General features: G+C 37.6%; 1 non-coding gene and 1 pseudogene across 1 annotated transcript; one reads left to right on the top strand and one right to left on the bottom strand.

The window, feature by feature from the left end:
* Positions 1-15,966: 15,966 nt before the first annotated feature.
* On the top strand, positions 15,967-16,072 carry LOC113254849 (U6 spliceosomal RNA). The gene has a single exon (XR_003315972.1). It is a non-coding gene; the product is annotated as a U6 spliceosomal RNA (small nuclear RNA).
* A 2,047-nt stretch (positions 16,073-18,119) lies between these two features.
* LOC123001012 (nucleosome assembly protein 1-like 4) lies at positions 18,120-21,918 on the bottom strand (annotated as a pseudogene).
* Positions 21,919-25,507: the final 3,589 nt, after the last annotated feature.

The following is a 25,507-nucleotide window of genomic DNA, read 5'->3' on the forward strand; positions in this document are numbered from 1 at the left end:
AGTGCTTAATAGTTTCTGGTCTTACGTTTAAATCTTTAGTTCATTCTGAGTTGACTTTAGTGTATGATATAAGGTAAGAATCTAATTTCATTATTTTACATGTGGTTCCAATTTTCTTAACACTAATTGTTGAACATACTATCCTTTTCCCATTGTATATCCTTGACTCCCTTGTCAAAGATTGGTTGACTGTATATACGTGGATTTATTTCTAGGCTCTCTAAAATTTTCCAGTGGTCTAAATGTCTATATGCCAGTACCATACTGTTTTAGTAACTGTAGCTTGGTAATATATTTTGAAATGAGGAAGTGTGATGCTTCCAGCTTTGATCTTCTTAAGATTGCTTCAGCTCTTTGAGGTCATTTGTGATTCTATATGAATTTTAGGATTTCTTTTTCTATTTCTGTTCAAAATGCCATTGGTATTTTGACAGGGATCACACTGAATCTGTGGATCACTTTGGATATTATGGACATTTCAACAATATTAAGTCTTGCAGTTTGTGAACAAAGCTACCTTTCCATTTATTTGTGTCTTTAATTTTGCTTAGCAGTGTTTTATAGTTTTCAGTGTACAAGTCTTCCACTTCTTTGGTTAAGTTTATTTCTAAGTATTTTGTTCTTTTTGAAGTTATTGTAAAGGATTATTTTCTTAATTTCCTTTTTTGACAGTTTATTGCTGATGTATAGAAATGAAACATTTTGTGTGTTGATTCTGTAGCCTACAACTGCAACGACTATTATCGTGTCTTTAGGGTTTTCTACATATAAGATCATGTTATCTGTAAATAAAATTTTACTTTTTCCTTTCTGATTCAGATGACTTTTAAAAATCTTTTTCTTGCCTAGTTTCTCTCGTTAGGACTTCCAGTACTATATTGAATAGAACTGGTGAAAGAGGGCATTCTTGTCTTCTTCCTGATTTTAGAGGAAAAGCTCTCAGTCCTTCACTGCTGAGTATGATGTTAGCTGTGGGCTTTCCACATTTGACTTTCATAACATTGAGATAAATTCCTTCTATAACTAGACAGTGAAGAGTTTTTACATGAAAGGGTGTTGAATTTTGTCAAATGATTTTTCTGCATCTATTGATATGACCATGAAAGTTTTATCTTTCATTCTGTTATTATGGTGTATGAAATTAATTTATTTTCTTACTTTGAACCATCCTTTCATCACAGGGATAAATATCACTTGATCATTGTGTATGATCATTTTAATGTGCTATTGAATTGGGTCTCTAGTGTTTTGTTGAGAATTTTTGCATCTATATTCATTGGGGATATTGGCCTTGAGTTTTCTTCGCTTGTGGTATCTTTATCTAGGTTTGGTATTAGGGTAATGCTGGGCTAATGAAATAAGTTTGGAACTATACTTTCTTCTTCAATTTTTTAGAAGAGCTTAAAAGGAATTGGTGTTATTTCTTTAGGTGTTTGGTGTAATTTACCTGTCAAGCCATCTGGTCCTGGGGTTTTCTTTTTAGAATGTTTTTGATTACTGATTCAATATTCTTATTTGTTATTAGTCTGCTCAGGTTTTCTATTTCTTCACAATTCAATCTCGATAGGTTGTATCTTTCTGGAAATTTATTCATTTCTTCTAGGTTATCCAATTTGTTGGTATATAATCGTGCATAATTGACTCTTAAGATCTTTTTTAAAATCTGTGACTTCAATTGTAATGTCTTCTCTTTTATTTCTGACTTCGAATCTTCTCTCTTTTTTTCTTAATTAGTATAGCTAAGAGTTTGTCAATTTGTTTACCTTTTCCAAAAATCAGCTCTTTAGTTTCATCAATTTTGTTCTAGGTTTCAGTTTTCCATTTCATTTATTTCTACTCTAATATTTATTATTTTCTTCCTTCCTGTAACTTTGTGTTTAATTTGTTCTTCTTTTTCTAGTTCCTTGAAGTATAAAGTTATATTGTTATTTGAAATCTTGCTTCTTATTAACATAGGCATTTATCACTATAAATGTCCCTTTTAGTACTGTTTTTGCTACATCCCAAAGGTTTGGTATGTTGTGTTTTCATTTTTCATTTATCCTGAAGTATTTTGTAATACGTAGTTTCTTTTTTGATTTCGTCTTTGGTCAAATGGATTGTCAAGAGTATGTTGTTTAATATTGCATGGTGCATATACACAACTAATGAATCATCGAGCCTTACATCGAAAACCGGGGATGTACTGTATGGTGACTAACATAATATAATAAAAAATCATTATAAAAAAAAAAGAGTATGTTGTTTAACTCCCACGTATTTGTGAATTTTCCAGTTTTCCTCCTTTATTAATTTCTAGTTTCATTCCATCGTAATCAGAAAGGATACTTGGTATTATTTCAATCTTCCTAAGTTTGTTTTGTGACCTAACTTGTGATTTATTCTGAAGTATATTCTGTGTGTGCTTGAAAAGAATGTGTATTCTGTTATTCGTTGCAATGTTTTGTAAATGTCTGTTAGGTTCATTTGGACTATAGTGTTGTGAAAGTCTACTGTCCTTTTATTGACTTTCTGTTTTAATGTTCCACCCACAATTGAAAGTAGGATAGCGAAGCCTCCTACTCTTACTGAATTGCTATCATTTCTCCCTTCAGATCTGTCAATGTTTGTTTTATATATTTAGGTGATCTGATGTTGGGTCCATATATGCTTATAATTGTGATATCTTCTTGATGAATTGACCATTTTATCATTATATAATGACTTTCTTGTGACAGTTTTTAACTTAAACACTATTTTGTCTTATGTAAGTATAACCACTCCTGCTTTTTTTTGGTTATCATTTGCATGGCATATCTTTTTCCAACTTTTCACTTTTAGCCTATAGGTGTCCTTAAATCTAAAGCGAGTCTCTTATAGACAGCATGTAATTAGAACTTGTTTTTTTAATCCATCAGCCAATCTATGTCCTTTGATTGAGGGGTGTTTGTGCCCCATCCCCACCCCAAATTCATATGTTGAAATCCTAACTTCCAAAGGTGATGGTATTAGTAAGCGGGGCCTTTGGGAAATGATTAGGTCTTGGGGGGTAGCTCTCATGAATGGGATTAGTGTTCTTATAGAGGAGACCCCCAGAGCTCCCTAACCCTTTCTCCATGTGAGGATACAATGAGAAGTCTGCAACCCAGAAGAGAACCTTCACCCAAACATGCAGCACCCTGATCATGGACTTGTAGCCCCCAGAACTGTAAGAAACGAATTTCCATGGTCAGCTACTCAGTCTGAGGTATTTTGTTACAGCAGCCCGAAGGGACTAAGACAGCTTCTGTAAGATGATTATTTTGAATTCTTTATCAGGCAATTCATATATCTCCATTTCTTTCCAGTTGGTTACTAGAGATTTATTTTATTCCTTTAGATGGGTCATGTATTCCTAATTCTTTATGCTCCAGTAGCTTTAGGTTGATGTCTGCACATTTGAAGAAACCATCACTTCTATCAGACTTTATGGACTGGCTTTGATTCAGAAAGACCTCCATCAACCTGGCTACGTTCTGGCCTTTGTACCTAGGTACCCCAGGCATTCAGTCTTTTTTCTTTCTTTTTCTTTCTTTCTTTCTTTCTTTCTTTCTTTCTTTCGTTTTTCTGTTTTTTCGTTTTGTTTTTTTCTGTTTTCTGGAACCCATAATCTCGTGCTCCCTCTGGTGTCTGACTGTGCTGGCTCCTTTGGCATTTACTGTGAACAATAAACAGAAACTGGCCTGCAGGGAGTGCACTAAAACTGGAGATGTTAAAGACATGTTCTACTTCCCTCCCTCTCTGCTGGGGGAAAGGTCTCTGTTCTGAGCCTTTTCCCAATCTTGCAGATCTATGTTGGCTTCAGGGAACTTTCTTCCCTTTTTCCTTTGTCCTACCTGTTCAAGGCATCCAGACAACGACAATTCTTTCAGCACTCTGTGAGAAGCAAGACAGAAACCGGCCCTTTGGGGTACCCAGCAGAAGAGAGGGAGGCCAGGTGCATGCTCCACTCTCCTTCCCCCCCACACACAGCTGTAGAAGTCACAGGCTGAGCTGACTTCTCCTGGCACCGAGCTGTACCAGTTTGCAGGGCTTGGGGCTGACACAGATAAAATGAAATTACTCTTCTTACCCATTTCAGTGCAGCTGTTTTCAGTTTTATGTTTGTCTGAGGTGCTGCAACTTCTTAAGTAGATTCTGGACTTCTCATAAAGATAGCTGGGACTGCCTGTTCCACCATCTTTCTGATATCACTCAGAAAACTCAGGGAAAGTTAGTTTCACTTAACCCAACATAGCCAGAATCTTATTTCAACTTATAATCAACATGAAAAAGTATTAATTAGGTATTTTATATTCTTTTTTACATACTAAGTCTTTGGAACCTAATGTATACTTTGCATTTATAACACATCTCAGCGTAGCTAATGACTAGTCACGTTATAAACCGGAAGCTCTAGATCTCCCTATTCATGGCCATCCCCAGATCTTAATTCTTTCCCCAGGGGACGGTTCTCTTCATCTATCACTCTCCAGGTCTATAAGTGAGGCAGACCTTATAGAGAATGTCTTTCCTGGAGCTACATGGCTTTCACAGCTCCCTCATATTTTATGTATGTTTGGAGGGTCCACTGATAACTTTAGAGGTTGAGTAATCATAGTCTGTTGCTTGTTAAGTTTGTGTGTCTTTGGCAATAGATTTCCCTCAAAAAGAAATAAGTATTGTTTCTGTTCAATTCCTTATAAAGCAATCCTATTCAAAGACTTTGTGTAGACAGTTTCTTAGGATGTCTTAGGAGAGACCTGAACTCAGAAGAGAACTGGGGCCTCCATGTCATGCTCGCATTGGCTTTGGTGACAGACATAGAAGTGGTTGGCATTTTTATCCTATCAGTCAATATAGATTGCAGGCTGAGATAAAGTGTCTCCCTTATTAAAGATGTACTTCCCGGGGTGACTGGGCGGCTCAGTCAGTTAAGCATCTGACTCTTGGTTTTAGCTCAGGTCATGATCTCTTGGGTTGTGGGGTCAAGCCCCACGTCAGGCTCCTTGCTCAATGGGGAATCATGAAAGATTCTCTCCCTCTGCCGCTCCCCCCTCAAAATAAATAAATAAATCTTTTTTTAAAAAATAAAGATGTACTTCCTTCTCCCTTTGCTTGCAGTAAGGTGGCCAACCATCTGGTTTGCTTAGGACTAAGATGGTTCCTAAGATGTAGAACTTTCTATTTTAAGACTGAAGTAGTCCCAGGCAAACAGGGATGAGTTTGCCACAGTTGTTGGCAGATAAGTCAGATCTAGACTTAGATTGTCTCCTTCAGGATTTTTTTCCCCAAAGTTCCATCCCCATGGTATTTTAGGATCTGTTATCTATAGCAGCCTGTTTCCAGGTGTTAGATGTTGTATTAGTTATAAGTTGTATTTGAATGCATACATCAGAAACCAAATTACAGATGCTTAACTAAATAGAAGAATATTTTTCTCAATAACTGGAAGTATGAAACTAGATTGTCCAAGTCTGCCATGGTAACTCCATAAAAGCATAAAGGATTCCAGTTCAAGCTACCTTTTTTCTACTCTACTTTTTGAGCATTTGGTTTTTACCCTTATCATCACAAAAAGGCTGCTCCATCTTCAGGAACTGCATATGTATTTTAGGCAGGAAAGAGAATGAGATTTAGGGTAAAGTACCAACAAAGAGAGTGTGCCAACTGAGGCTGTACTAATATTAACCAAAAAAAGGCATTCTCAGAAGCCCTAGTCAGTTGATTTCCACATATTTCCCATTGCCTGGATTATATAGCTACTCCAAGCTGCAAAGAAATCTTGAAAATGAGCATTTTTCAGTTTCATTGATGCTTCAAAAGTCTATAGCTTCTGTTAGTAAAGGAGAAGGGAGAAAGGGATATTAATTAGGTAACTGATTTATAACTGAATACTATATAATACAGATAAAAGTCATTTTATTAAATCTGAAAGAAAAAATGCATAGAGTTTTTGAAGATAAAGTAACAATGGAAGGGCCTACTTTTACACATAATTCTTTACAAATGAATTTGCTCAGTGATTTGATTAAATTCATGACTTTTATGTTAAAAACTTCAAAGAAATGTGGGTGACCCTAAAAGAATTAGACTGAACCAAAGAGAATTTTGCTAACTCCTGTCCTTGTTTCTTTTTGGTAATTCTTCAACGTCTGAGACTATGAAAGTCAAAGTCATAAACTCTGTCACCAGAGTGGTAACACAAATTAGTGAAAAATATTGGTATAAGACACATATTTTGATTACATGTTAAAAATTGCTTAATATTCTTCACATCTAGAGAAAAATGTGTTTTCTTCCATTTTTCTGGAAGTACATTGATCTTCAGGTCTATTTTTCGTTTTCCACTTTTAAGACACAGTAAAGAGAAATAGTTCTCTACTGTGAGAAAACTAACAGTGCAAACACAATGATAAATGGCAACTGGCATTTGGCCTAGATTTGGAAAGCCAATTGTGAGTGCTTGTGTTTGGCAAATAGGAGAGAACCCACCATATGCAAAGAGCTAATGTTTATTACCATACAGAGGTTCAGATCCAGTATTGCCAGATTATGTTTAGGATACAGATATTTTATATCAAATTTCCTGAGTCTTAACTGTTAGTTAAAAAAAAAACCATAAAAACAATGTACAGAGTAGATATACCAGTTCTGTAAGTCAGATATCGATTATGGACCACCAATTGGATACTTTTGCTCTAGAGAAAACCCCAGAAAATTCCCAAAATGCCATATATTTGGAAAGCAGTACAAGAGCATTAGATGTTTGGACATGGGGCAGAGAGAAAATAAAACTGGTAGACCAGATTTGGAGGAAAAACACAGAAATCACACATGATATGTCCTGATGTCATAAAGATGTAATAGACGCTTTAATTAAATTTTTCAAGAACTCTTTGTATACACTTCAGCCTGATTTTAATCACTTTTCAAATAATGGTAGTAATCAATGCACTTTGATAAAAACAGGGCCAGCTAAAGTGGTCGGCACCAATAAATGCTAATGAGGTTCAATAAATGTTTTGCAGATTAAGTACTAGGTCTTAAATTTTGATCTACAAAAGTCTGAAAAGCTGTATACGAAATGGGAGCAAAAATGTTTGGGAAAAAGAAAAGAGAACTACAAATTGGATAAATAAAAACTTAAACAGTATAGCAGGATGGTTTAAAAAAAATAGGCTTTGGAATCAGACAGATCTGATTTAAAAGCTAGGACTTGCCCTTCATAGTTCTATGAAATGTAATAAGTTATCTTACTTCTTCAAGTATCAATTTTCTTGTATGACCCAGCAATTGCACTACTAGGTATTTACCCCAAAGATACAACTGTAGTGATCTGAAGGGGCAACTACACCCCAATGTATATAGCAGCAGTGTCCACAATACCTAAACTATAGAAAGAATCCAGATGTCCATGGACAGATGAATGGATAAAGAAGATGTATATATATATATATATATATATAACTCAGCCATCAAAAAATGAAATCTTGCCATTTGCAACGACGTGGATGGAACTAGAGTGTATTATGCTAAGTGAAATAAGCCAATCAGAGAAAGACAATTATCATATGATTTCATTTATATGTGGAATTTAAGAAACAAAACAGAGAAGCATACGGGAAGGGAGGGAAAATAAAACAAGATGAAACAAGAGAGGGAGACAAACTATAAGAGACTCTCAATCATAGGAAACAAACAGGGTTCCTGGTGAGGAGATGGTGGGGGATGAGGTAACTGGGTGATGGACATTAGGGTGGGCACGTGATGTAATGAGCACTGGGTGTTATATAAGACAGATGAATCACTGAACTCTACCTCTGAAACTAATAATATGCTATATTTAATTAATTGAATATAAGTTTAAAAAAGTATCAATTTTCTTAAGTACAAAATCTCACTCATGATAGTCCCTAGCTTAAGGGTTGCTGTAATGCTTACATTATTGTTTAGGCAATATATGTAAAGCATTTAGCAAATTACCTAGTGCAGAATAAGAACTGCAATACCTGATATATAGTAAGATTCTCTAAGACTATGGATATCTTTTTTATGTATATTTTTATATATAATATTCAAGAAAGCTATCACATGCAAGGAAATTCCACCAGTTTTACCAGTTTGAATTATTTCCTTGAAGATTCTAAATATTTTAGCATACTCATTCTGTATGCTTAGTTTAATAGGAGGGTATTGATTTAACATAAGTTTTCCCTGGTTACACCAGCATTTTTTTTTACTTAAGAAGAAAAAATATGCACCCTAAAGAACAGCGTAAGTTTAACTGTGCTTTAATCACAATCTCATTTTTACATGGACTTAACAAACCCAGTGTTCTTTGCTTTCAAGCGAAAGATGAGCCTCTGAATGGCAGCATTTGATAAATGTGGTGTCAAACGCCTAATGAGGCCTAGAAATCAATCAGGCATGTTTCCGTCACTGAGTAATGCAGACAAGACAGAACATGCCTGGGATCAGAGCCCTCCCCTTGGGGTTCTTGTGAGTCTAGGGGAAAAGAGTACCATAATAGTCACCACTTTTTGAAATCTCAGAAATTGCCTTTTAGGAGAAGACTGTGCCCTCTAAAACCCTTTGCTAAGTTTTTCCCAGGATTTGGGGGGGCAGGGACTACCTCTGTGTTGTTCACAGTTCTATTCCATCACATATGGAAAGTGCTGGCCAACCTCTTGTGTGAATGAACCAAACTCTAAGCTTTTTATGGTGATACTTTTCCTGATGGATAAGAGAAAAGCTGAAATGTCCAAAATAGCCCTCAAAGTTTGCACCTTTAATTTAACAATTGATTAGTCATGTCAGTTTTTTTAAATAATATTTTTTATTATATTATGTTAGTCACCATACAGTACATTCCTAGTTTTTGATGTAAAGATCCATGATTCATTACTCACGTCAGTTTTGAGTGAAATAAGCAAAGTTATTTTTATGTTCTTTCCCCTCCCAACAAGCATATATTAGATGCTTAATAAATGTCTACTAAGCTAAGCTAATATTTTCCATTTCCTTTTAAAAATGACTAGCAATGCAAACTTTATACTAATCTAAAGTGTACATAGCTTGTTCTTGAAAATAAAAGGACAGTGTAATGAATTCATGAGATTGGAAATCTATAAAAACCATGAAATCAGAGTTAATTCTAATAAAAGAGGGAGAGTACAAGTGTTGAGTTGAGAAAGAATAAAATATTCTAATTCTAGACTCATACTAATTTTTCCTTAACTACGAGGCATGTTAAAGAGAGAAAATAATGAGCCCATCTGGTTTAAAGTTCAACATGATTGTGTTAAATAAGAGCACCAGGCTATTCTATGACTGCAAAGCACATTTGGTTACCTGTTACAGCATTCAGTGACAACCTAGTTGGAGCAATTTGAACAAGGGAATTAAGGATTCATCGAGGAGAAAATGACAGCAATTCCAGCTACGTACATGTAAGTAATTCAATAAAATACAATTCCTTCCCCAGAATTTATTAGCATATCAAATAGATGAACTCAGTCTATACCCAGACAGTTCCCATTAGAACCCCCTGATACTAAAACAGATGGCATCATTCTGGATAATGTAAAAGGAGTGGCTCTTTAAAAAGACAGACGTAGCTGCAGAATTTTAAGATACAACTAAACAAAACCTGAACCCTGAAATTGTAGGAAAGACATTTTTTGATTTATTAAGTACATTCCACCTGTTCTTGTATGTATGTCTGAAACATTCTACATATGCTTCCACTCAGACTAGGTAGGAATTTGGGGTCTGCCATATATACTTTCTACTCCACTTCTCTGCGAGGAACGTGTAACTATCTTTGCCCTAAATCTGTATGTTTAATTTTGTGGTAAATATTTTGCTTTGAATTTATAGTGGGACAAACATAAATGCCTCAGAAATGTATTTGCTTCCTAAACCATGTGAATTTCAAAGGGGAAAATATTTTCTTATTTCTTAGAATGTGATAAATGTGATAAAATAGAAAGTAAGGAAAGGAAGACATCTGTGTGATTAAGTAACATGACAACAGAGAGCAAATGATGATCTAGAACCTCCTAGGCTAGGCTTTAAGAAGGTCTGACAGCTTCTGCTTCATGCTCTTAGACCCTTAAGCTGGCGTGCAAGAGGGTTAAGTAACTGGAGGAAGAGGCCCTGTGGGGCGGCCCTGAGGCTGAGATGCAATAGGGCAGCAAAAGCCACATGAAGAAGCATCAAGTGCCAGAGACAGGAGTGAAGAAGCTGTCCTCAGGAGTCCAGCCCCCAGCCATTCCCACAGGGGGCCCCAGACATGGTGGAGCTGAGACAAATCATCTCTTGCCCAAATTCTTGACAGAATTATGAGAAATATTTGAATGGTTATTTTAAGCCACTCTTTCCTCCTCTCTAATTTCCGCATCAAAGTCCCACACTGGTACATATGATCACTGAAGCCAGAGTCACAGGCCTGTGGCGGTGGCAAGGATGTCCACTAATGTGCATCCTGACTCTTCCATTAGAGGGTGGGACATAACAAGGAAATTTCTCCAGTACATGAAAGGATAATTGTCCCCATGAACAAGACAGATGAGCACAGAACATACCTTATTGCCATGATAGGGAAAATGTGAGCAATTAACTAGGGACCATGCCATAAATTTAGATGCAACTTGAAAGCAGGACTTCATCTGCCAATTTCACCTAGAAAAGAAACTAGCAGGGGTGCCTGACTGGGTTGGTAGAGCATGCAACTCTTGATCTTGGGGTCGTGATTTCAAGCCCCACGTTGGGTGTAGAGATTACTTAAGTAAATAAATAAATCTTTAAAAAAAAAGAGAAAGTCTAGCAAATGCATAGCAGACAGTACTTGTTAAATAAATTAAAGAATTATGGAATTATACATTTTGCATATCTCTCATTTTGACAAATATTAGTATGTCTTTCTTGTTGACAAGAGAGTTTCTATATATTTTTTCCCTTTTGATCACTGTCACAGGGTGGGGATAGGATAAGTGGTAATGGCTTCTGAGGACTATTTGATGAAATTGTTTAAGTGAAAATGGACATAGAATAATTAATACAACCTAGTCAAGTTATTGAATTTCAAGGACAAAGGAATAATACTTTACTTACCAAAAGGAGAAAACACGTTTGATGGTGAATTTTATGTGTCAATTTAACTAGACCATGGGGTATCCAGATATTTGGTCAAATCTTTTTTTTTTTTAATATCCATCAGTTTACACAGTAACAAGATTTTATTTTTTTTAATTTTTTTAGAATAAATATGTATTGCTTGTAATTGCTGACTATTCAGGCCAATGTGCCATCTGTTCTATCATCAGTTAAACAAGATATGGGGCTAATATATTTTTCTCTCCACTGGGTTTTAGGTACATAGAAATGGGCTGATAATTTTTGGTTCATAACATACTTTTTTAAATAATAATTTTTTATTATATTATGGTAGTCACCATACAGTACATCCCTAGTTTCTGATGTAAAGTTCCATGATTCATTACTTGCGTATAACACAGAGTGCATTTGGTCAAATCTTATTCTGGATTTGTCTGTGAGAGTGTTTCTGGTTGAGATTGACATTTGAATCAGTAAACTGAGTAAGCAAAGTGTTCTCTCTAATATGGATGGACTTTATCCAATCATTTGAAGACCTGATTAGAACAAAAAGACAGCATAAGAGGGAAATTTGCCTCCCTAACTGTTGAGCTGGGACATCAACTTCTCCTGCCCTAGGACTAGAACTTAAACCAATTGGCTTTTCCTCTGACCTTCAGACTTAGAGTGAAAATTATACCATTGGCTCTTTCAGTTCTCAGACCTCTGGACTCGAACTGGAGCTATACTAACGGCTCTCTTGGGTCTCCAGCTTACCAACTGCAGATCTGGGGACTTCTCAGCTTCCATAACCATGTGAGCCAATTCCTTATTTTATATATTTTATATCTACACCTATATAAAAATATGTACACCTATATGTATCTCTCTCTCTCTCTCTCTCTCTCTCTCTATATATATATATATCTCAGGGACACAATATCTACATGCCTTTTTTGGACAAAAAATCTATTTGACAGTGAACTCCAACCAGCCAAGAGATGAATCAAAATAAAGATATTCTTAAATAGGGAGGTTGTGAAACAGCTGATAGCAAGCCTTGTGGTCCCCAAACAGTACTAAGATGTCATAAGCCCAAAAACATGAAAATGACAACTTACCTAGAAAATCAGCCAGAGGGAGGAAGGGATGAGGGCAAATTGAAAAGCACAAATATTCTCATTTATATATTAGCAAAATAATAGATAACATTTAAAAAAACACATCATGGAACAAATGGCTCCAACGGCTTAGGCTTTTTTTTAATAACCTTTTACTGTTAACCTTAGAAGGATTCTTTACAAAGTAATATATCTTCATGAATAAACATTCACTTAAATTTAGCAATTCCTTCAGGGTCATCCATTTTTCTTCCTTTAAAATTATATGGACTTAAATCTAAAAATTTTAATATAAGGGTGTCTGGCTGGCTCAGTCAGTGGAGCATTCCGCTCTTGATCTCAGAGTCATGAGTTCAAGCCCCACACAGGGCATAGAGCTTACTCAAAAATAAATAAATAAATAAAAATTTTTAAAAAATAATAAAGAATAAAAAATTTAATGTAAAAGACAATGGATGTAATCTATTACTTTTTTTCAGAGAGAGGAAGAGGGGGGAGGGGCAGAGAGAAAGAATCTTAAGCAGGTTTCATGTCCAGTGTGGAGCCTGACACAGGGCTTGATCTCACAACCCTGAGATCATGACCTGAGCCAAATCCAAGAGTCTGTTGCTTAACCGACTGAGCCACCCAGGCACTCTGGATGTAAACTATTATTAATCATTATTTCTCTCTAACTTCTCTATCCATGCAGATATAGAAAACATGTTAGAAAACTTTTTTTCTTTCAAAGGATCCCACCAAAATGTTTTCCACGTTGAAAAAGCAACAAACATTCTCAAGCATAAAAGGACCCAGGAAATATAAAAATCTTGGGACTTTTCAGGAACAAACATTTATGCTTTAATTTATGCCAGTAAATCCAATAAAGAGATGAGTTAAAAGTGTGTATAATTAGAATTATTTTTGTTTTTAAATAATGACAGCCAAAACCATCTTCACCCACACAGCTTATTGTCTACATTTATAGGACTTCATTATTCCACTGTCGTCATCAATATAACTTTGCTATTCCAGGAAACTCTTACACAGTAAAATAGAAGTTGCAAATAACTCTTTTGTTCATTCTAAGAATTTCATGAAAGATCCTTAAATTCTTCAATAAAAAAAAACAGAAATGATAGCTTACATCCCCAGACTCAACCCATCACCTCAAAATCCACCAATTTTTAAATATTAGACAGTAACTCTTACCCAGTTCTATTCAAGCCCCTACATGAAAAGTTCAGGCTTAACCCGGACTTCAAATTACATTATTACTTAGGATCACTTCTCATTGGTGATAATAGAACAGCATAAAAGATCAAATCTGAGAAGGAATTAGTACGATGAAAAGATTAAAAGTTTTTGAATCTTGGGGCGCCTGTGTGGCTCAGTCAGTTAAGTATCTGCCTCTTGGTTTCAGCTCAGGTCATGATCTCAGGGTCCTGAGATCAATCCCCATGTTGGGCTCTACATTCAGTGTGGAGTCTGCTTCTCTCCTTCTCTCTCTCCCTCTACTCCTCCGCCCCCGCCCCCCACTCACACACACGTTCTTTCTCTTGTTCTTCCTCTCTAAAATAAAAAAATAAATAAAATATTTTTAAAAAGAAGTTTTTTGAATTTTATAAGAACTTTTTAAAATCCAAGATAATACATTTATTCTCAGTGTGACCTTAGACAATTTACTAAACCTTTCTGAGATTCCAGTTATTTGGAAATTGGTGGTTATACTAACTAGGTCACTTACTTATGGGTTCGAAGGTTGACGAACTATGATCTATGGGCCAAATCTGGCTTTACAGTCTGTTCTTGTACAGCCTGGGAACAAAGAATGTTTTCCACATTTTTAAATATTTGCATAGAAAAAGGAAGAAGAGGACAGACTGTATGTGGTCCACAAAGCCCCAGTTATTTACTATCTGGCCCTTTAGAGAAACAATTTGCTAATCCCTGTGTGATGGTTAAATTTATGTGTCAGCTTGACTGGGCCAAGGAATGCCCAGATTAAACCTTATTTGGGGGTGTGTCTGTGAGGGTGATTCTGGATAGGTTAACATTTGAATCAGTGGACTCAGTAAAGTAGATTGCCTTCCCCGACGTGTGTGGGCTTCATCTGATCCATTGACAGCCTTCAAAAAAGAACAAAATAGAATAAATAAGCAAATGAAGGAGAAATATTTTCCTTGTTTCCTGCCTGCCAGCCTACTGAGCCAAGACATCAATCTTCTTCTGACCTTGGAATGGAATTTATACTGTGGGCTTGCCTGGTTCTCAGGTCTTCAGACTCGGACTAGAATTTTACCACCAGCCCTCCTGGGTCTCCAGCTCTTTGTCAACCTCCATAATCACGTGAGCTAATTCCTCATAATAAACCTCTTGTATTATCTATACCCTACTGGTTCTGTTTCTGTGAAGAATCTTGACTAATACACCCTAATAATGATGAATGCTAGAGAGTTGATATAGGTAGTTGAGGTAGGATAATGAAGGGACTGAATCAAAGCAAATTGGTTTTTGTTAACAATTTTATTCATTAGTATAGAGGGAAAAAAGCATTCAATAGGTCAACAATTACCAAGTGCTAGAAGGTGTGTTGATTTTCTCCAGCCACAAAATTTCATCTGGAAAAGCAGCTGCTGGATTCACTAGCAGATTACATTTACAGTAATCCACTTTCATCCTCCAAGATCTGCCTGTCTTCTGGGGCTCCTGGGTGGCTCAGTCATTAAGCGTCTGCCTTCGGCTCAGGGCGTGATCCCAGGGTTCTGAGATCGAACCCCACATCAGGCTCCTCAGCTGGGAGCCTGCTTCTTCCTCTCCCACTCCCCCTGCTTGTGTTCCCTCTCTCGTTGGCTGTCTCTCTCTCTCTGTCAAAAAAAAAAAAAAAAAAATCTTTTAAAAAAAAAAAATCTGCCTGTCTTCTAAACAGACCAAAAGGTGAATTGAATGGAGCTGTGGTAGAAATCATTCCTGCATTTTCCAAGTCTTTGTGGGCACTACTTTCTGCAATCAAGTAAATGCTGTCATAGAACCCTTTAGTGAATATAAACTCTTCCTGGTTTGCTTGGGACTTTCTTAGTTTGGGCATTCTAGGACTCCCCTCAGCCCTGGACAAACCAGGTGGTTGCTCATTCTAATATAAAGAGTATAATAGAGTGATTTGGTTGCTTCTAAGGGACCCGGAGAGCTAGGGGAAAGAAAATTATAAACTCAGAGTTTGAAGTTAACCACCCAAGTCTGGGTCAGAACCTCAAACTCTATGACTGACTGCCCTGAAAGGAACATTCCCCTTACATAGGGATTAGATCATGTGTCCACTGATGGCAATTTAAGTAACTATTTTGCCACTGCATGCCATGAAAAGCAAGTGCTCTTTTTACCAAAGGAAACAGGGTTATTACTGCCTTTAAATCTAATCACATCCAAGAATCAATCCCAGAAAATCCAGAGCCAATTCAGGATACCAATCTTTAAGGTTCTGTTCTTCTGGAACCATGTCCAACATCAACTTCGATAATAGGGTTCAATCAGAGAAAAAGAACTGCCATGAGTGATGCAGAAAAAGGAATTTATTAAGAGATTGATTAGGCCTTACAGTACCCTGGGGGTTGTATTTGAAAGCCGAAACCAAAATTTTACTACTTTAAGAGTAAATTCAGTCATTCCAGGTTAAACGCAGCCAATTTAGCATTTGTCGTTTTCTGCTTTTCTCAAAGGAATGGCATGTAAGTTCCCAAAGGAGGGTCATCATAAGAAGCAGGGGTGGGGAGTGCTCTCTTTGGCAGCACATATACAAAATTGGAACCATACAAAGAAGATTAGCTTGGCTCCTGCGCAAGGATGACATGCAAATTCGTGAAGCGTTCTATAGTTTTGCCTTGTAATACGCCCTGAGTCTATTTTCCATTAAAAGAAGAAAGCAGAAAAAAGAAGCAGCGGCAGCAGAGGTGGGAAGTGGGAGATTGGAGGTAGCCTTGTCTCCCTACATAGCCTGGGCCCTACACTCTGCTGCCATCTAGTGAGATTCCAGTCCCACTCAATGCTCAGATGTGTCATGCGTCCACGTTGGCATTTACTGAGGCCGCCAAGTTCCCACCTGGTCTTTGTCTTATGGTCCACACCTCTTTCCTCTGTAGTGTCCCTCATCAAGAATATAAGACTTTCTCAGGTCTACCAAGACTCTCTCTCTTTCTCTCAGCTAACAGCTGTGCTCTCCTTAAGGATATAGGAAAAAATTAGCACACGACACCACCCCAGTTCCACCAGACTTCCATCAAACCCTCTGCCCTTGACACTCTATTTTTTGACCCTCCTAACCTGGTGGCATGGTGTCCCCATAATACTGTGACGTGGCCTTCTTGTGTGGTTCCAGACAAGAAATGAGAGAGAAAACAGATGCTCATACTATGGGGGAGTCCATCCCTCCTCCTTTACTGAGCACACAAGGCTCCTTCTCAGAGAACTTCACACCCATCCAACTCCATCCTTGACCTCCTCAACTATTCTCCCTGCTCTAGCCCACAGAAGGTTCATCATGCCTGTGTCGCCTGATTTTATTTTTGTTTGTGCTGGATTTATGTTTAAAACTTTGATAAAATATTCTACGTATTCCATACACGTTGAAAACACCACACTATGTTACAAATGTTTACAATAAGGCAAACTGGAGCATTCTCCATCTGCGTGGTGACGATGTTGACGCTCCGTTAGTGCCCCGTCTAAAGACTGTTGTCAGACATGTCAACATCCTACACGTCAGTTGAGAAACAGGTTGTACCAAATCCAGGGCTTTTGTTTTAGTTTTTAAAAATATTTTATTTATTTATTTGATGGAGAGAGGCAGCAAGATTGAGAGCACAAGCAGGGGGAGCTGCAGGCAGAGGGAGAAGGAGAAGCAGGTTTCCTGCAGATCAAGGAGTATGATGCCACTCGGGGCTGGATCCCAGGACCCTGGGATCACGACCTGAGCCAAAGAAAGACGCTTAATTGACTGAGCCACCCGGGTTTTTAAATCCAGGGCTTTTAAAACAAAGTAAAATAGTAGAGTTGAGAAATGGAAGTATTACTGATAAAACAAGGACTTAAATTTGTGGCACAAAATTGGAAATGTATACTTTCTACTCTGAGCTTTTCAACACTAGTTGAGAAATCAAAAAACTAATAAAACCTGTCTTTTTTGGTTGCAGCCCATTTAATTTTTAACTGCAAGATCCAGGCTGTATATTGTGAAAACAATTCTTCTCCTTCAATAATTATTGAGAAGAAGATGCGAATTTTCTACACAGGCTGCTAGCAATGATTAATAGATATCGTTTCCTTTTGGACTAAGTTACCAGACCTTGAGTCACCAGCATAGCTCAGAAATCCTGGAGATAAGCAGTAGCCTAAGTGAAAGTACCTACAAACAAGATGTAAGTACATATGAGGATGAACTCTCAAAGTAACGCACAAAAGCCAGCGTGCCCACTTGCCCCTGCCCACCCGATTCTCTGAAAAATTAAAAATGTGCAATGTAAAAATGTATGGAAATATGAATTTACTTAACTTGGCTTTTCTGAGACGGTTAGTGTAAATACACACTTCAAGCTGTTTGTTTTTAGTTGCTGGAAGCAAAATGTGTGAAATTTTTCTAAAGAAACAAAGACTAGGGGCACCTGGGTGGCTTAGTTGTTAAGCGTCTGCCTTTGGCTCAGGGCGTGATCCCAGCATTCTGGGATCGAGCCCTGCATAGGGTTCCCTGCTCAGCAGGAAGCCTGCTTCTCCCTCTGCCACTCCCTCTGCTTGTGTTCCCTCTCTCGCTGCCTCTCCCTCTGTCAAATAAATAAATAAAATCTTAAAAAAAAAAAAAGAAGAAGAAGAAGAAACGAAGACTAAATTCTCTTGCTGGAGTGTGACAAAAGATTCTAAGAGCCTCTGAAGCGCGCTACCATATTATCTTCCCTGTGCGTCTAGCGACCATTCCAACACTACCGTCTCCCCCATGAGCTCTCCTCCCCGCCAAGCCCAACCTCAATATGGCTTCTATTAGGTCCTCCCTCAGGGCAGGGCCTGGAAAGATCTCCAAGGTGCTGGGTACCCATGCTGTAAGAACTTTATTCTTATTTCTGATAACATGTGAGGGACAAACAAAATTTTAAAAGAAAGAAAGAAATTAAAAAGAAAATCATTCACTCGAAAAGAAGTTATTTGTAAGTACTGTCAATAAGAATTTGCTGCAGCAATGACCAAATCCCCTCTCTACCTAACCTGGTGTCCTGACATATCCATTACATGTTCAAGCCTCACAGCAGAGTTCTGGCTTCTTACTGCTGCATGCGTTCGGTGGGTTGGGTAACTTTTTTCTAGAAATGTATGAAAGATACATAGATAAAAAATTACAATTGGGGTCAAATTCAGCATTATCCAACTTTTTCCTCCGTTCACTTTCTATTGCCTTTTCTTCTCCTTTCTTATCTTCCTCAAAATCATCAGCACATCTATGGCTTCTCCAGTAAAGTGATACACAGTATGTGGAATGATATTTTCCAGAAGTGTCGAAATCCTTATTCTGATGCTGATGTGAATTCTGAACCTTCATCCAGTGGCGCTTCATCTCCAGATGCTATCAGCAGGCTGAAGACATTAATTTTTTAAAAAAATGAATTCCTCCAAACTTGTTCAGTAATTGTTCTAACAGTGCCTAGACAGCGCGTTTCTGTTTTTTCTTGATTGTTTTAGCTGCAATAAGTTTCTTTTTTTACAATTAGTGTTACATCCATCGCAGTCAACTCTTTCAAGGCCCCCAAAACAAAAATTTCTGCCTTATGTGGGTCTGATTTTATCTTGTAAGGTTTTGCCAGAACTTTATTGGTAAAGTGGTCATTGGGTTCAACATGGAAATCTAAAACAAAAGATATAGATCATCAGGATCTGAAAATTTCACTTTAATATCCTGCAGGTTTGTGCAACATTGATTCATCGTATTTCTGTACTAATTCACTTACCTATCTAGAGATTGGAGAATATTTCTAGAGCAGGAAAACCAGCACTTGAAAATTCAGTTTGGATCTGGGCTTCCTACTGTTGCTGCCTTCTCTTCTGGTCTGTCTCATTTATTTTTCAGGACTGTTTCAGTCTGTTTGGGTTTCTATAACAAAATACCACAGACTGGATGGATTATATACAACAAACAGTTATTTCTTATAGTTTTGGAAGCTTCGAAGTCCAAGATCGGGGTGCCAACACGCTTGGGTTCTGCTGAGAGCCCTCTTCTGGACTGCAGGCTGCAGACCGCTCACCATGTTTTCACATGGTGAATGAGTGAGCTAGCTCTCTGGAGTTTTCTAAGAGCATTAATCCCATTTGAGGGCTCCCATTATGACCTAATCAAAGGCCCCAGCTCCTAATACCATCAACTTAGGGGTTAAGATTGCGGTATATAAATGTTGAAAGGACATAAACACTCAGACCTTAGCGAGGACCCCAATTTATTCTCTGCATCATTTTCACTGTGCCATTCTACCCTTGCTTCTGGAAGTTCAACCTCATGGCAGAAAAGTTTTCCCTTGCCAAGGAAAGGTTGGGTTTAATGCTGCATACTTTATTTCCAAGTATAATTACTTCATAGGTATCACTTTCCAAATAAGCACATTTCTCCTGAAGGCATTTCAGTGCATTGGGACTTCCTATCGCGTAGGTAAAGTTTCAATGTAGCTTGAAGGAATGCAAAAGACTTGAGTCATTCTTGAAAAGATACCAAAATTTGAAGATTCTGCATCACCAGGCACATTAGGTTTCCTTTCTTATCTTGCACTTCTAGCAGCTTCTAAGAAATCTGAAGGAGCATCATCTGTTGCCAGGATTCCTGCTATGAGCCCTCACGACTCCTCTGACCGTGGCTGTGATCACTCTTGGGCCATGGCCCCCAGTAACACTGCTCTCATGCCAAGGAGAGATTTTCAACACCTCCTTGACACATTAATCTGGCTTAGTAGTCTCCCAAATTACATGTTATACCCACGAGAGGTGCTTTTTCTCACTTAAAAGCAAAAATAATCATATACATGGGTTCATGTCTAGTGTTCTGTTTTCAGGGGGCAAAGGAATTCTCAAAGGCCCCATTCTAGGAGCACCTAGGGAAGGATCATAGCATAAAAAGGACTGGTTTGGGTGCAGAGGGGGACATATGTGGCCACGCTTTACAATATCATTCCACCACAGGACCTACAGGCCAGTGTCCTTTGTCCACAAGGCAGTGCGTGTTCTGATGACCCGGGCCAAGAATTCCAGCCTCGTTTCCTGTTACTCCCAGTCCTTCCCTTCACACATGTATAAACCTGTATCCCCACGGTACCTCATCTAAACCTCAGCACACTCTACAGCCAGGATATATTCTTGCTTTTTTCTTCTCCACTAGAACCCGTCAGAGGAAGGTTGATAAAGTAACACCCCCTCTATCTAATAGTACATATAATAACTACTCGGTTAATATAAATAGGTGAATAAAGCAAATGATGAACATGGCTAATCGCCTACCGGATTTATTTTAATTGTTGGGCACTTACCTTACCTTGTCCCTTGGCAAACAGATGTCTGCTCACTTTCACCACCGCCCCCAACCCAGGCCCCGCTTCCATTATCACCAGTTCACTGTGAGGGCTTTGAGGACAAGAAAAATTAGCTTGTGTTCCCTGAAGCACAGATCACACTGCCTGGAACAAAATTATTATTTTAACTGAATTCACAATATTTTCTCAGGTTGGCTTTTCACCTTGTGTATCACCAAATGGACACCACTTCTATCCTCCAAAACAGGCTTTAAAATACATTTTACAGTCTTCTCACTTTATCTCATAAGATTTACTGCAAACGGAAGTCACTGTGAGTGATTCGACACTTATCATCAAGCTATTATGAAGATTTCAAAATGCTTTAAAATTGATTCGGCAGTTAAATATTTTTCCATTGCTCCTTGGAGAGGCTCTAGAAATCTTCATCTTTTCCTTCTCCCTGTAACTTTATTTTATTTTGGTTTCTAAACATGTTTGCAGGACATTAAAACAAACCACTGAGACAAATCTATGAGGCAGTTTAAATGAATTGGAATTTGTAAGAACTTTCCTTTTTAATCTGGAACCTCTCGGGAGTAATAAAGGCAACATTTTGCTCTTGGAATTAAATTCATTCTGTCTTTTTCTTTAGAAGCAATAGAGATTCCAGTATTAGGGCTCATTATTTCAGCTTCCATAAGAGTTTAAACACATCTGAAAAGGTGACCAGCTTTCTGAGGAAAGAGACATGAGGAACGAGGAAATCCATGACGTAAAGTTGGAATTGAAGATAGAAATCTGATAGCCAGGTAACACCCTTGTTGGAAAACTACTGGAATTTAGTCAGTGATGAGTTCCAGTGTTAGTTATATTAAAGACGTAATTCTCATGCAAAGGCCAAAAACTATTGTACTTTGTTTTTTGTCATGTCTTCCAATCTTGTCAATTTCCTCACTTGGTATTTGGGTTCATTGTCAAATTATACCATGTTGTGGGTAGGCTTCCAGAACCTTCCCACCACCAACAGTGGCAATGAGATATCTGATTTAAAAGTAGCCCCCAGACATCAAATAACATCAGTTTGATACTAAGAACTTTAAATTCTTCATATATAACAGCATTTCAATACTCTATGCAGAGAGCTATATCATAAATTTAGAGTAGATACTTTTTCCTGAAGTAAAAAAAAAAAAAGAAGTTAAAAAAGAAGTTGTGAGGAAAAAAATCAACTTTAACTCACCATGTCCGAGAGTAGGGGGATGGATAAAATAGGCGATGTGGATTAAGAAGTGCACGTGGTGTGATGAGCACTGGCTGTTGTATGGAACCTGAAGCTAATATTACATTGTATGCTAACTACCTGGAATTAAAATAAAAACTTTATAAAATAAGTTTACAAACACTTAAAAATACTTACCCTATCCTAAAGAAGAAAATTATCACTGTGTAATAAAAATTAAAGCTCCCAGGGCACCTGGGTAGTGCAGCGTTAAGCGTCTGCCTCCGGCTCGGGGCGTAATCCCGGCATTCCGGGATCGAGTCCCACATAGGGCTCCTCCGCTGGGAGCCTGCTTCTTCCTCTCCCACTCCCCCTGCTTCTGTTCCCTCTCTCGCTGGCTGGCTGTCACATAAATAAATAAAATCTTTAAAAAAAAAATTAAAGCTCCCTCTTCTTTTACAACTAAGTCACATCTCAATAGGAATTTGATATTCAAACAATGAGAAAAATCAGATTGTCAAATTTTGTTGAAGAAGTAACAAAACTACTGCTTTGTTTTATTTATCAAAATATTGTATATTAAACCTTACTCGGGAGTTATTTCTCAAGTTAAGCAAACACAAAACTTCTAACACAAACACAGAAGAACTTTCAGGAAAGGATTCCAGCAGAAACGGGCAGACATTTGTACTGTTACTTAACTAAGAAGAGAAGGAAGTTGCGAGGTTTTGAGCCAAATGTTTGTGGCACCCAGTGTTTGAAGCTAACGTAAACTATTCCTTCTTTGTCCACCAGAGTCAACCATTTACCTCACTCCCAAACTCTCAACTGAATCACAGGAACACAGACATCTCAGCAACGTCCTGGGAGATAAAAGGAATGAAAGAAAGCAAATACTAAACTTATATCATTGTTTTCAAAGGAAAAATATTTAAAGAAGCTTCTCCAACTGGTTTTCTGTTTTGCTGTTGTTTGATTTGGGTTTGGGGAGTGGAAGATGCAACCTCATCTCTGGGATCTAGTTTTCTTCAAGTGCACAGCAATGTATGTTGTCTTCCAAATTTGCAGCGTCCTGGTGGAAACATTAAGAATTTTAGGGAATATTAACTGCTCTGTATTCCCTTCGATTTTTGTTATTTCCATCTTGTGTAATCAGAAAAAAATAACTAACTTATGAAATTAGAGATAATCAGTCACAGAAGATCAGAAAATTAACTTTCCCTAAAGTGGATCATTAATTTTTTCTCAATTTTTTATCAATCACTTAAAAAGTGGTACTGAAATACATCCGGCATTCAGGAGGACTCAGATCAAGCCTGAAACAACAATTTAGGACCCAAGAGTGCAGAAGAAGGTTGCAAACTCAAAGTGAGTGAAAGTAAGCAACCCGTGGCACATTTATGCTCCTCTTGAATCTCTGTCTTATTCTAGTCATCTATATTCCCCACGCTTGTCACTAAAGTTCCTGGACATAAGAACCTGAAAGATACAATTGTGTGCTTTTATAAATATTCAATTAATGCGCACTTCATAATTTCGAAATTTTTGTGACCAAATAAAGACCCTCATCTCACAACAACCGTTGAGTCTACCCTTTTCTTTCTTTAAGAGCACAATGCCAATTTGCTTAAAAAAAAAAAAAAAAAAAGCAACATCACGGAATGAAAACACCAAAGAAGTAATACTTTGGGAGGATGGCATAACAGAATAGAAATTCTCTAAAGAGATAGCCTCGATTTATCATTTTTTCCCTCTTATCCGCCGGAAAAGATCTTCAGTCTCCCAAGAATCAGTTTTGTTTATCCAGCAGATAAACAAAAGAGTCCACGATTTATAATGTAAGAATGATAATAAATTAGAATGCCGTCATGTATAGTCCCTGTGGCATTTTTTATCTAGCAGCTGTCTCCTCTGTCTCTGTTAATTCTCAAAAACGAAACTAAATCTAGATAGTCCTCTTATAAATTGTGATATATTTCTGGGAACTTTGGAAAACCTTCAGCTACACTGCAATTGTGTCACACTATATATAGTAAGAAAATTATATTTTTGTCAACTTCCTGGTAACTGTTGGAATTAAGTCAGGCTTTTATGAAAAATCACCAAAAAACCTTTCTAATTATAGAATTACCATTTAAGTAACTGATCACAAATTCTAATTTGCTCTAGTATTCTATTAATTTTTTTAAATTACTAATATCATGTTATCAGACATCAATAGAAGCATATTGTAGTGCTTAGGAAAATGCCTGATACAAAGTAGACATTCAATAAATATTTTTTTAATAAGCGATGAAAAAGGGGCTCCTGGGTAGTGTAGTCATCGAGCATCCGCTCCTGGTTTCGGCTCAGTTCATGACCTCAGGGTCATGGAATCAAGCCCTGTGCCGGGCTCCACGCTCAGTGTGCAGTCTGCTTAAGACTGTCTCTCCCTAGGGCGCCTGGGTGGCTCAGTCGTTAAGTATCTGCCTTCGGCTCAGGGTGTGATCCCGGCATTCTGGGATGGAGCCCCACATCAGGCTCCTCTGCTGGGAGCCTGCTTCTTCCTCTCCCACTCTCTCTGCTTGTGTTCCTTCTCTTGCTGGCTGTCTCTCTCTCTGTCAAATAAATAAATAAAATCTTAAAAAAAAAAAAAAGACTATCTCTCCCTCTTCCTCTGCCCCTCCCTAGCCACCCCCTACCTGCCGCATGCACTCTCTCTCCAAAATAAATAAATAAATCTTTAAAAATAAATAAATAAATGATGAAAAAGATACTCTTAACTTTATTATCTACCTTCATGTCAACCAAAGTTTTGTTTTCCTGTTACTATAATACCTAAATTTAAAACATTCCATCTGATTTGAACCATTAGCCCTACCTTAAAATAATCTGAATTTTTAAATTTAGCCAGACCCACTACATTCTTAATAGGACATGGACCATGCAGAAAAAACTACAGGGGTATAACAATCAGCCTCCTGCCCATAAAGAGCTTACAAAATAGGAAGGACAAGTACATTAATAGTTATAAGACAAGAGAAAATACAAGGTTGGAAGACAAGGGAGTATACAAGAGTTAACCAAGGAGCTTAGCAAAGGTGTCATGGAAAAGGTAACGTTTGAAATAAATTACAGAAAGAGGTAACAAGTCTTTGGCATATCACATTAGAAAAATAGGCTATCCCAAGCAAAGAAAACACAATGTACTTTTTCAGGTCTATTCAAGGAACTATGACTAACCCACTTTTACTGGAACAAATGGTCAATGTAGAAATACAGTGCAAGAGAAGCCTGAAAGTTGATGTTCAGCTTGGGGCTGGAGTCTATACTTACTGTGGTAGGTAAAGGTTTAAGGTTTGTATGCATCAGGATCTGAAGCAATTGGCACATTCCGATGGTATCAATAAGGGGAGTTGGAGGAAGACAGTATTTACAAAGGGTGTGTGGGCTGAGTAAGGGGTACCAACAAGGGATAGGAACAACATCCTGCCACAGCAGCAGGGTCAGCACCACTAGTCCCAAAGGGGAAGTGGAAGGAAGTATTACTGCAACCTGCAGAGAGAAGCTATAACTATAAGAAA

The sequence above is a fragment of the Ursus arctos genome, unplaced genomic scaffold (assembly GCF_023065955.2).
Source record: "Ursus arctos isolate Adak ecotype North America unplaced genomic scaffold, UrsArc2.0 scaffold_12, whole genome shotgun sequence".
Classification (NCBI taxonomy): domain Eukaryota; kingdom Metazoa; phylum Chordata; class Mammalia; order Carnivora; family Ursidae; genus Ursus; species Ursus arctos.